This window comes from Lithobates pipiens, unplaced genomic scaffold, assembly GCF_037356315.1.
Source record: "Lithobates pipiens isolate NorthernLeopardFrog02 unplaced genomic scaffold, aLitPip1_a1.2 Scaffold_22, whole genome shotgun sequence".
NCBI lineage: Eukaryota > Metazoa > Chordata > Amphibia > Anura > Ranidae > Lithobates > Lithobates pipiens.
In genome coordinates this window covers 104,614,768-104,626,574 of record NW_027507784.1, presented here as the reverse complement: position 1 = coordinate 104,626,574, position 11,807 = coordinate 104,614,768, and the positions used below count along the sequence as shown (strand labels likewise).

General features: G+C 43.5%; 1 protein-coding gene across 2 annotated transcripts in view; it reads left to right on the top strand.

The window, feature by feature from the left end:
• Positions 1-812: 812 nt before the first annotated feature.
• The window catches only part of GPR155 (G protein-coupled receptor 155), a 96,474-nt gene continuing 85,479 nt past the window's right edge, over positions 813-11,807 (top strand). The window contains exon 1 of one of the 2 annotated variants that reach the window (XM_077448035.1): positions 813-1,039. The gene's annotated coding sequence lies outside the window, so the exon portion shown is untranslated. The remainder of the gene's footprint in view (positions 1,040-11,807) is intronic. The other variant, XM_077448034.1, reaches the window with a different exon arrangement.

Genomic DNA, 11,807 nt, shown 5'->3' with positions numbered 1-11,807 from the left:
CAGTTTGGGAATGGCCTCTTCCTGTTCCAACATGACTGCACACCAGAACACAAAGCAAAGTCCATAAAGACATGGATGAGTGAGTTTGGGGTGGAGGAACTTGCCTGGCCTGTACAGAGTCCTGACCTCAACCCAATAGAACACCTTTGGGGTGAATTAGAGCAGAGACTTTCTCATCCACATCAGTGCCTGACCTCACAAATGCACTTCTGGAAGAATGGTCAAACATTCCCATAGACACTCCTAAACCTTGTGGACAGTCTTCCCAGAAGAGTTGAAGCGGTTATAGCTGTAAAGGGTGGACCAACTCAATATTGAACCCTACAAACGAAGACTGGGGTGCCATTAAAGTTCATGTGCGTGTAAAGGTCGGAGTGACACTTTAAGGTCCAAGCTGCATTGTGTGTTATAATAATGTTTATTATATAGATCTTTGGCCACGTTTTCTCCATTCGGATTTCATAGCAATGGCAGACCTGCACCAAGCCATGTTCATGAGCCCAGTTGGTAGCCACTGCTATTGTGAAATGATAACTCTGGGGTCACCTCAGTGCTCTGCTCCAAGGTTTCCACACAATACATTAGGCTGGGAACTCTTATCATTCCTGTGCCTATTATTTATTACATGTTTATCTTTTACACAATACTCCATAAATCATTAGCTGGTCTCCAGCATGCCCACACACGTCTGCCCTCCCTCAGCCCGCTCGCTCATTTATAGAGCGCAACTAAGTATTTTCTCCTCATGTCCCTCTTCGCCCAATACGTGTCGTGCTTGTTCACGTGACCGAACCCTTCTCCCGCCTTTCATTGGATGGTTGGAGTGCCGCAGGCTCCCCTGATTGGTCGGGCTCTGCTCAGTTATTGTTTGGTACGCTGCGTCAGATCTGCGCTGAGCTTGCTGAATGAGGGAATGTTGTTTTGTAATTGAAGTTACGCAAGTGTGCGGAGCCGCGGAGTGCGGTGTGGCCTGTCAGTGCGGCTGCTGGGGGCAGCCAGGGATGGGGAAGGTGGACGAGCCACCCTGGTGGTAATACAGGTAAGTCTGGGGTGGGGACAGGTGTACACACAGCGACAGACCACCTTGGGGGGTGGGGGGGACACTATAACACCACGTGACCTTTACTCGGCATATGAGGCACACCGTCACATGACATTATTTTGTTTACTGCAGGAGAGGACAGAGAGGACGGGGGTCACTGCTCTCACCCTGTCTGCTCATATACTGTGCTCTATGGGGACAAGCTGTGTATTCATTACAGCGCTGGCCATTTACATCTATATTGTCCCTCCACATCAGTCCCTGACACCAAGGAGCTTACAATCTATGCCCCACACACACATTCGGGCCAATTATCCCACCGGCATGTCGGAGTGTGTGAGGAAGCCATCGCATGCACAGGAAAACATGCAAACTCCATGCAGATGTTGTGCTGATCAGGATTGGAGCCAGGGACCCCAGTGCTGCCAGACAGGAGGGATTTATTGGTAATAGGGAAAAAGAACAACTTTGCTGTTGCCAATAGCAACGTTTGAGGTGTCACCTATTATAAATTGTTTGGTGTAGGCACATTTTTCTACTTATTTTCCGCTTCCCAGCTTAAATAAGTGATCCCATCTATACCTTTTATGTCAGGATCAGAGAATGTACCACGGGGACCAGTTCCTCGCTGGTACTCTCTTTATAGAAGGTTATCAGGCCATTGTGGCTGAGCATGGTGACACCACCATCATGATTGCTGCCAGGCATGGGGGCACTGCGTTCCCATTATTATGGCTGGAAATGGTGGAACCATGAACACAATTGTGGCTGGTCATGGTGACACCAAAACCTTGATTGACGCCGATTACGATTGTGGCTGTACACTGTGAGTGACACCATGATCGGTGCTGGGCAAGGTGGCATCGTGATCACATGATTATGGCTGGAAATGGTGGAACCATGAACATGATTGTGGCTGGTCAAGGTGACAATGCCATCATGATTGTTGCTGGGCATGGTGGCATCGTGATCACATGATTATGGCTGGAAATGGTGGAACCATGAACACGATTGTGGCTGGTCATGGTGGCACCATTATCAAATGAATGTCACTGGGTATGGTGGCACTGCAATTATGATTGGCGCTGTTGTAAAAATAGCATCACATTGTATACTTAGTGTGATGACATGTACAGTAAAACCTTGGATTGCGAGTGTAATTCGTTCCAGAAACATGCTGTTAATCCAAAGCACTTGTATATCAAAAGAAATTTCCCCAAAGGAAATAATGGAGACTCAGATGATTCGTTCCACAACCATTTATTCATAGGTCCTTCACTTTATAAAAAGATTATAGCAATGTGATGGGTTGTGTAACCATAAAATGTCCATCCACAAGGGGATTAGATACTAAATCTAACAGGAGCTACAGAGTATTAATAAGAAGAGAGGCATCTGTAAGTTTTGCTTAAATTCTAAATGTTGTACCTTCATTAAATGTAACAATATTACTACACTTAGAGGTGCCTCTCTTCTCTCTCATATTCAGTTGTGACAAGACGCTACTTGTATATCAAGACATCGCTTGTATATCGAGTCAAAATTTATTTAAAAATGTTGCTTGTATTGCAAAACGCTCTCAAACCAAGGTTTTACTGTATTTGGATTGTTTTTGGTATCTGGATTCTGGGCATCTGTTGTAGTATGTGTAATAGTAATGTTCTGTGCGGTGTGCTGTTCCCTCCATTTGTCTGCACACAGACGTTCTCTCCTCTGAGGATTAATAACATTGTCCAGTTTGTGTAACAATTCAGGTTGAGACAGAGCACAAATACCTGACATTTAAAGGGCTGCATTCATTTTATTTTATTTTTTTCTGTTACCAAACGATTTTACGACTAAGTAAACAAAGACAAACAATATGATCTTGAGTGCTTTAGATATAGGCATATTGCATTGAGTATCTTTGCATACCACATGCAGTCCAGTGTGTTGTTGTTTTTATTTTATTTTAATTTTTTTTTCTGAATCAAAAACACATGGATAGTAGTTATATGGTTTTCAATGGCATAGTTCAAACCAGTGGGTTCTAGTTCCCAGAAAAAGTAGAACATACTGCATTTTGTTTCTGCACTGGGCAGTACTGGGACGTGATTAAACGCGCTGGAACACGCAAGCCCTTATTTAGGGCCAGTTCACAACATAGAAATGCAGTCCGGATGCATTTCTGCATGCGTGTTGTTGACATGTTTCTATTGCATTTTTAATGCTTTCCAGTGCCTTTTTTTTTCACCTTAAAGTGGGGTTCCGCCTGGGGAAAAAAATTTAAAAGATTGCAGCTGCTGACTTTTATTTTATGGACACTCACCTGTCCAGGGAGCCTGTGATATTGGCACCCTGGCCAGTCTTCAGCTCGGCTATTGGGTGCTGCCGTTGCTATCTCCACTAAGGGAAACCGGCCGTGTGCGCATGCGCAAAGCGTGCTGCACTTTTTGATTGGCCTAGTGTTGGAGGAAGGGGGGGGGGCGAACTTCGGAGGGATGGCGCTGCGACACACTCATGCACAAGTCTTTTATATTTTTTAATCGTTTTGAATGAACACTGCAGTAATGCCGACTGTAAAGTAATAGTTTTTTTTTTTTGGTAGGTTTTCATTATAAAACAGTAGCACATTTGACATGTACATTCCAGTAAAGGATGGGATGGGAGGGTTTTTTCACTGCTCGTGTGATCTTCTTTCCTGTTAGGGAGGAGCCAATCATCTCTGTTTGCTGTCCTGGAAGATTTCCAGAAACGTTTTTACCGATAAGTAGAGATGCACTGAAATTTTGTCTGAAAATGGTGTTATTGGCATTCAGCCGATTAAGAGAAGAAGGTGCCGATAATGACACCCAAAACGCACAGTGATTTTTATGTGGTTTTTATTTATTTTTTTATGTGAATTTTCTTAGATTTTTACGGCAAATTCTCAGCAAATTTGGGTCCATTTCAGGCCCGGTTCACACTGGTGTGATGCGGGAAACCCTGCAAATCCAGTGCGGGTTCCCGCATCGCACCTGCATCGTCGGTGGTTCACACTACCCTATGCCAACTGCTATACAATACAAGTTAATGACACCCCCAGACCGATTTGCATATTGCAATGCAAACTGTCAATTCAGACAGGAATCGGATCGCCTAGGTGTGAACACCCATGTGACCCATTTCTGGTGAAGGCAAAAAAAGGGTCCTGCACGATTTTGTCTGTATGGTTGCTTTTCCATTGCATTCCAATCTGTATGGCTGAATTTCCATCACACAGACATCGCATGTGATCTGCACAGCAGTGCGGCATGAATCAAATGCGATGTCAGAAAACACTACAGTGTGAACCTGACTTGCCATGATTTACTGTGCTTATGGTGTGTTTTTTTTCATGGGTCATGTGAAAAAATGCATCAAAAACGTAACAGTGGTGCATCAATGATGCGTTCTTGGTACATTTTCAATGCATTTCAACTGGGAGGTGTGTTTTTTTTTTTTTTTTCTGACCAAAAATGCACCAAGCTGGAATTTTAACACCACAATGGAAGCCCAATGGACCAGTGTGCAGATATACATAGAGTTTAAAGGGATGCATTTTTCTTAAGCTTTTCTTTTGCTAAAGGTGCCAATAATGGGTGACAATAAATTCATATTAAAGCGGGATTCCGCTCTTTTTTTTTTTTTTTTTTTTTTCTTACCTGTGTTACAGGTGGGCGACTGCTACCTTCGCTTAGCATCCACGTCCGGCGTTTTTTTGACCCCCGGCGCGACGATTCTTTTCCTCAGGATGACTTTTAAAAAAGTGCTCTGGCATTTTCCATTTTAAGTGTGGGCGTCTGAAGCCCACAGGCATTTACTTCCTGTATATCGATGACGCTCGGCTCCCAGCATGCTCTGCTCCATCTCGCACATGCTCAGTGTGCAATGGTGGTAATGGCAGATACAGCTGCCTGCCCACTTTAAAAATGGCAAATTCGGACACGCCCTTGTCACGTGACCGGCATCCTAACGAAATCTCACGAGATTTCGCAATTTCATTGTCCCCCCATGGATTCTTGGGAAATTTCCCAGGGACCATTGCGAGGACGATAACCACGCCTACTCCCATGGGAGGACAACCCGGAAGTCAGCAGAAACATCTGAAATAAAAGGTAAGTAAAGAATATTTTTTTTTTTCAGGGTTCATTTAGGTAAGTATTCTATCTTGTGATTTTAATAATATGAATTTTAATTTTTAGGTACCAAACCGCTTTAACTTTAAATTGATGATATTAAAGAGGGACTGCAGTCTGCTGACATAATTTGTAACAAAACATCTTTGCCATTCTGAAGCTTCCCTCCAACCACTTTACATATTATTTTATATATACTATGATTTTGTACTTGCCAAATATGCTGCAGAAATCTCCCTCCACTGAGTCTGACTGCATCCATTTTAACTGTGGGCAGCTGAAGCTGCTGCCTGTTCACTTCCTGGATTTACATAGACACAGAGGCACACCTCCAGCTCTGCAGCTCTTATTGTCCCTCTTATGACTCACCCCCCCCCTTCTTGGCAAACTCTCTCACAAGAGTGAGAGAGATGTGCATGATGTCATTAAAATAGGCTAAGGACCGGACAAGAAACAGGAAGTGGGCTGTATAAGGTATTTACTGGCAGGAAAAATAAATGTTTTACTATCCAAAGTTAAAACAACAAGGGCAGAAGATTTAATAGATGGAAAGATGAAGAAATGACTGAAGTTTTTAATTAAAAGGTTGAATATATAATACACTTCTATATAAATATTTTTAAAACTGTAATTTCTAAGTGCATCCTGCATTTTTGGTTTTGGCACCAAAATTTCCATTTGGTTCACCTCTACTGATAAGTCTAATTGGGATTTTTTCCCCTGGTGCACTGGTGGAGGTAGTTTACATTCATCTCAACATAGGGATAAGGGGGAAGGAGGGTTTTTCAGTGTTTTGCCTCGTGTTTCCTGTATAGTGGGGAACCAATCCTCGCTCAGGCTGCTGTCCTGGAAGATTCCCAGAAAAATCATTAGGAATAAGATAAACAGGGAATTTCTTACATATGTATATTGTGTGTCGTCAATGTTTTACAGATTGCTAAATTTGTTGGCCAGTTTCCATTGGTAGTGTGATATCGTGACAAGGACATAATGTGAAAAACAGCTTTAAGCTAACCTAGTAATTATCACATGAGGTTTCCAGTTTCCTTGCCACAGCAAACATCTTATATCACAATCCCCCTAATATTTCAGTTTTTTATTTTCTGGAAATGTTTTGTATTTCGATAATTTAGTTATATCATTAAATGAAGTGTATCCTGATTAAAGCTGAACTCCAGACAAAGATGAATACAGCGCTATCATTTTTAATACACCATTACGTTTATTTTTTTAATGCAGGTAGCAGTGTAAGTAACAGAATTTTACTTAAAGCGATATTAAACCCAAAACCAAACATGTAATGTATTGCAGCTTACCAATTGGATGTGGTGGCTGCATTAGTTAACATTTTTTTGTAGGCTTTTTTCCGCTCTGTTTTTACCAATTGGTCTAGCCAGTGACACGCCTCCTGTACTCAAGTACCCCATTCTGGATGAAGGCGCACAGGGGGCACAGAAGACAGCAGCTTTTCCAGCCTGGTGGGGAGGGGCATGTTAAATGTACTAGCAGATTTATAAACGCTAACAAATTGAAGCCAAACTCCAACTCCCACTTTATAAGCAGTTGCAGCAAACCATTTTTTCCTTTTGGGATAAAGGTTTTACATAAATAAAAGCTAAACTCTTTAAGCACCCCATCTTATCTTTGTAAATTAATATATCTGTTCTTTTGAAAAACAGATTTACTGGCCAGAATACCAGACAAAAACAGAAGAAAGAAAGCCTTAAAACACAAACTAATGCAGCCATCTCATCTAAGAATTTCTAAGCTGCAATATAATAGCTATTTGCTTTTGGGTTTAAAAGACAAATATGGACTTTGCTGCATCTATCCCCTGCTGACTCAAACACCTCCTGGTTCTCCTCCTCCGCTCAGAGAAGCAAGCTAGGACTGCCAATCGCCGGCTCACTGCATTGCCCAGTCAGTTTTCACTGGAGCACTGGGCTGTGGAGGGGACAAGAGGGGCTGGCTCAGGCTCTCAGTGGATCTCTGAGAGGCTGTGTCAAGTGCTGGTCCAGGCTTCTGGGTGAATCCTGACCATATTGTCAGGTTTTTTTCATAACCTGCACCAGCTCTGTGACTTCAGCCGACAGCGGGCTTTGGTATCAGAATCCTCACTCCCCTCTTATATCAGTGAACCCCTTTACCTTGGTGTATTCATTCTGCAGACTTTTCTGTAAAGGGGAACTCTGAGGTAAGAGCCCCCCACATCAGAGTACCCAGCGTCCCCCCTTACATCAGAGTCAGGAGAGTTCACCCTTACAGTGCAAGGGGAAACTTTGCAGAGTCTGAGGTAGGGAGGAACTCTGATGTAAGGGGGGGGGGGCTCTGGTGACCAGGGGCCAGCAGAGTCCCCCCTATACATTGGGGTCAGCAGAGTCCCCCCTTGCACTGTAAGGGAAAACCCTACAAACTCTGATGTACTGTAAAGGGGAACTCTAATGTAAAGGGAGCTCTGGGAAGGCTGGTAACTCTGCTGTAAGGGGGGATTCTAATGAGAGGGGCCGCTGCAGGACATGTGAAAGAGTTCAGTTGCGGGACAGTAATAAAGGGCCCTGGGCTTGGGTTGGGGATCCTTCATGGTAAATAACACTTTTGCTGTTTAGCTTGGCCTGGATGTAAATGCGGTGACGGGTAATAATCAAGGTATGTAAAATAAAATAAATACGTAATTCATATACAGAACACTATCAGTAGAAGTATAAATACCATTGGGTTAACTAGAACGCAAAAGATTTCACTATCCACGTCAATCCCGGAAGATTTGGCTGCTCAACGACCAGGTCATTTTTTGGATATACGGCATTGAGTCGCTTTAACTGACAACTACACAGTTGTGCGACATTGTACCCAAACAAAATGTACGTCCTTTTTTCCCGCACAAATAGAGCTTTCTTTTGGTGGTATTTGATCATGTCTGCGGTTTTTATTTTTTGCACTATAAACAAAAAAAAGTGACAATTAAAAAAAAAAAACGTACTTTTTGCTATAATAAATATTGCAATTTTTTTTCCCCCGCTTAGGCTGATATGTATAATTCTACATACTTTTGGTAATAAAAATTGCAATAAGCGTATATGAATTGCTTTGCACAAAAGTTCTAGCGTCTGCAAATTAGGGGAAAGATTTTTTTTTTTTTTACCAGTAATGGTGGCGATCTGCGATTTTTATTGGGACTGTGACATTATGGCAGACTGATCGGCCGATTTTGACACATTTTTGGGACCATTGAAAATCATACAGAAATCTGTGCTATAAAAATGCACTGATTACTGTGTAAAATGTCACTGGCAGGGAAGGGGTTAACACTAGGGGACGATCAAGGGGATAACTGTGTTCCCTCGTGTGTGTTCTAACTGTAGGGGGATGGGAGTGACTGGGGAAATTACATATAATTGTTCCTAGCTATTAGGAACTCACGATCTATCTGTCCTCTCCGCACAGGATAGGGACATAGTGACATGTCACTGTTGTGGCTCTTGTGCCTGTGATCGCGCGTGGCCGGCGATCATCGTAACCGTCAGTCACGCGCATCGGCGCGCCTGCTATCCTGCTTAAAAGGACCAACGTACAGCTACGATGGTTCTTGGGATTGTGCCGACCTCCTTCAGAATAATAACGGCAGCCGGTCGGCAAGCGGCTATACAGGTCATGTAGACCTCCAGTTGCAAATGAATAAAATTAGACCTTGATGAATAAATTGTGGGATATGTGGATTTGAAAACACCTACTGTGCGTTTTTTCTTTGAGAAAATTGATTTAACCTTCGGCTCAAGTTTCTGCATAAACCCACCAGTTTGCTTTTTGCCTGAACTAGTTTGGACTGGATTATGCTGGTAGTATCTTCTCCTCCTTTTTTTTTTTTTTTTTTTTTTTTTAAATTTAGTGCTACAGGTTACATACCATTCTGTTTACCAAATTATTCTGTTATGCACTCCATTTAGTGACCTGGTTAAATGAAACATGTTGTGCACTAATATCGCCACTAGTTTCAGCCATGGCGTAAACTGAATGGGCAGATGCGAAGAGGCTGAGTGGGTGGCCACAGGTTCCAGGGACAGCCCTGCTGGAGGGCCGCAAAAAAGGAGTGCAGGATTCGGGAACAGCCCAGAATTTGGTGACCCCTGGCTAAGCGCCATTCAACCCCCGAGGGGGTCCTGACCCCCAGGTTGAGAACCACTGCTCTAACGAGTGGACCCCTGTGGCTGGTAAAGAGCAGTGTAGAAATCTACTAGCTCCTTAGTAATTCACTCTGGGGTATAAATGATCCTTCCAGACTTTCTATGAATAGCACCTGTGGATGGAGAGGCCTGCTGGGATTGTAAAATTTTGTTCAGAAGTCAACCATTTTTCTCCCCCTCCTCGAAGAAAGCAACCTTATTGAAAAATTGTTTGTTCCACAGCAGAGTTCTGCAGATGGTCAAGAGAATCCTGGGCCCACATCCAGGCTTCCATAGCGGAATCAGTAGGTTGAACAATAAAAGCAAGTTCAAACTGTCGAACCTGGTCCTCCACATAAGAGAGTAAAACCTCGTACACAGTACATATGATTCGATTGTTGGCAGGGGATTGTCTGTTGACAGACTGTTGTCCTAAAATCTCAATTTGACAAATGTCCAATTTGCGGCCAACAAATGTTGGATGACAAGCTAGTAAATTTACGGCAGACAACGGCTTGATGTCTGATTTTCTTATGGCCAGTACATAAAACCGTCGCACAAAAGTCAAAAGTACAAACACGCATGCTCGGAATCTATGCTCACACGAAATTAGCAGAAGGGGCCCAAAGGGTGGCGCTCAAGAGCTGAAATTCCTTGTAGTACGTCTCTACGTGTTTCTGACACGGCAATTGTGTAACGTTAGTATGCAAGACAAGTTCCTGGCATACACCCTTTTGACAAAAATCATACGCTCTGTTGGCCAACAATCGTACCGTGTACGAGGCTTTACGTAAATGATTCGTTACTGCCTGAATTTGAGCTATAAATATCCCCCTAAGCAACGCTTTAAATGTCTCCCATTTTTGAAGAGTATCCTCATAGGAGACATGCTTTAGGAATAAGGCTGGGTTCACACTGAAGCGATGCGGGAACGCCGCGAATCCGCGGCGGGTTCCCGCATCGCATGCCTCCAGCCGGCAGTTCACACTGCACTATGCGAACTGCTGGGAGTGTCAGTGAAACGTTAATGACACCCCCAGATCAGTTTGCAGATCGCAGTGCGATCTGCAAACTCGGACAGGAATCGGATCGCATGGTGTGAACATCCATGCGATCCGATTCTGCTGCGGACCAAAAAAAGGGTCCTGTGCGAGTTTGGAGCGGGTGCGATGCGAATTCAGCCATACTATCTGTATGGCTGAACTCGCATCGCTCAGAGATCGGATGTGATTTGCACTGCAGTGTGGTGCGAATCACATCCGGGTCTTCTAGCCGCAGGAGTGTGAACCCAGCCTAAAGCAGTTATTTGTACAATGTGTTTTTTAAACACAAACTGTAGGCATTAAGTTTTCAGTGTAATCTAGGGAAGTCTGTTGGAGGATGGATGGAAAGCTTCAGCACCAATGGGAAGTGGTCTGATAACCCACATGGGACTTTATCAATTTTAGAAATTAGACCGGTAATTGGCCACACAAAGATTTATCCGAGATAAAGATGAAAGCAATTTTAGAAAAAGTGTTTAGTAGAGGGTAATTTAAAGGGGTTGTAAAGTCAAAAGATTTTTAACCTGAATGCATTCTATGCATTAAAGCAGTTGTATAATAAGGCTTACCTGCAGGTGAAATTCATATCTCCTAAGCCTGTACGATTTAGGAGATATTCACCTTGCATGCAGCAGCTGACGTCAGCGGCACATGTGCTCTGAAGTTTCGGATGCTGCCGGAAAATCAGAGATCTTTGCCGGAATAAAGGTCTTCCGTGCATGTGCGAGAGTGATGTCATTGCAGCTCTGGCCACTCACAGCGCCGGAGCCACGAACTGGCGCTGCAGCTGGGCTTGGGTGCCCCCATAGCAAACTGTGGGGGGCATGCAACAGGAGGGAGGGGCCAGGAGCACAGAAGAGGCACCCAAAAAGAGCCTGCTCTGTGCTAATCCACTGCAACAGAGCAGGTAAGTATAACATGTTTCTTTTTTATGTAGAAAAAAAAAAACAAGGCTTTGCAATCATTCTAAAATGCCATAAGTCCAGCAATCCCACCTATGACAGAATCTCCCAAAAACTGTGCTTCTAATCTCCCCCAGGCTGAGATAGCGGAGGATGGCAATCTAAGTAAGGGTCAGGATAACAGTTGAAATCCCCCTTTATCAACAATGAAAGGTCTGGTTTGTCAGCCAGGTAGAACATCAGGGTTTGCAAAACATCTCTCGAGAATGGAGGAGGGATATACACAAAAGACAATACTAAGATTCAACTATTATGTTTCCTGTAAATAAAACGTCCATTAGCGTCCACCTGTGAGTCAAGTTCTTGAAATGCGAGAAATCTGTGTATCAACACACTAACATCTGCGAGTAGGAGGTATGGGCAAAGTTAGGGATGCACCAAAATTTTGGCCGCTGAAACATATTGGCTGAAAATGGCCCTTTCGTCAAAAAGCCGAAAAGAGAATTCCTGCCGATACTGGCGCC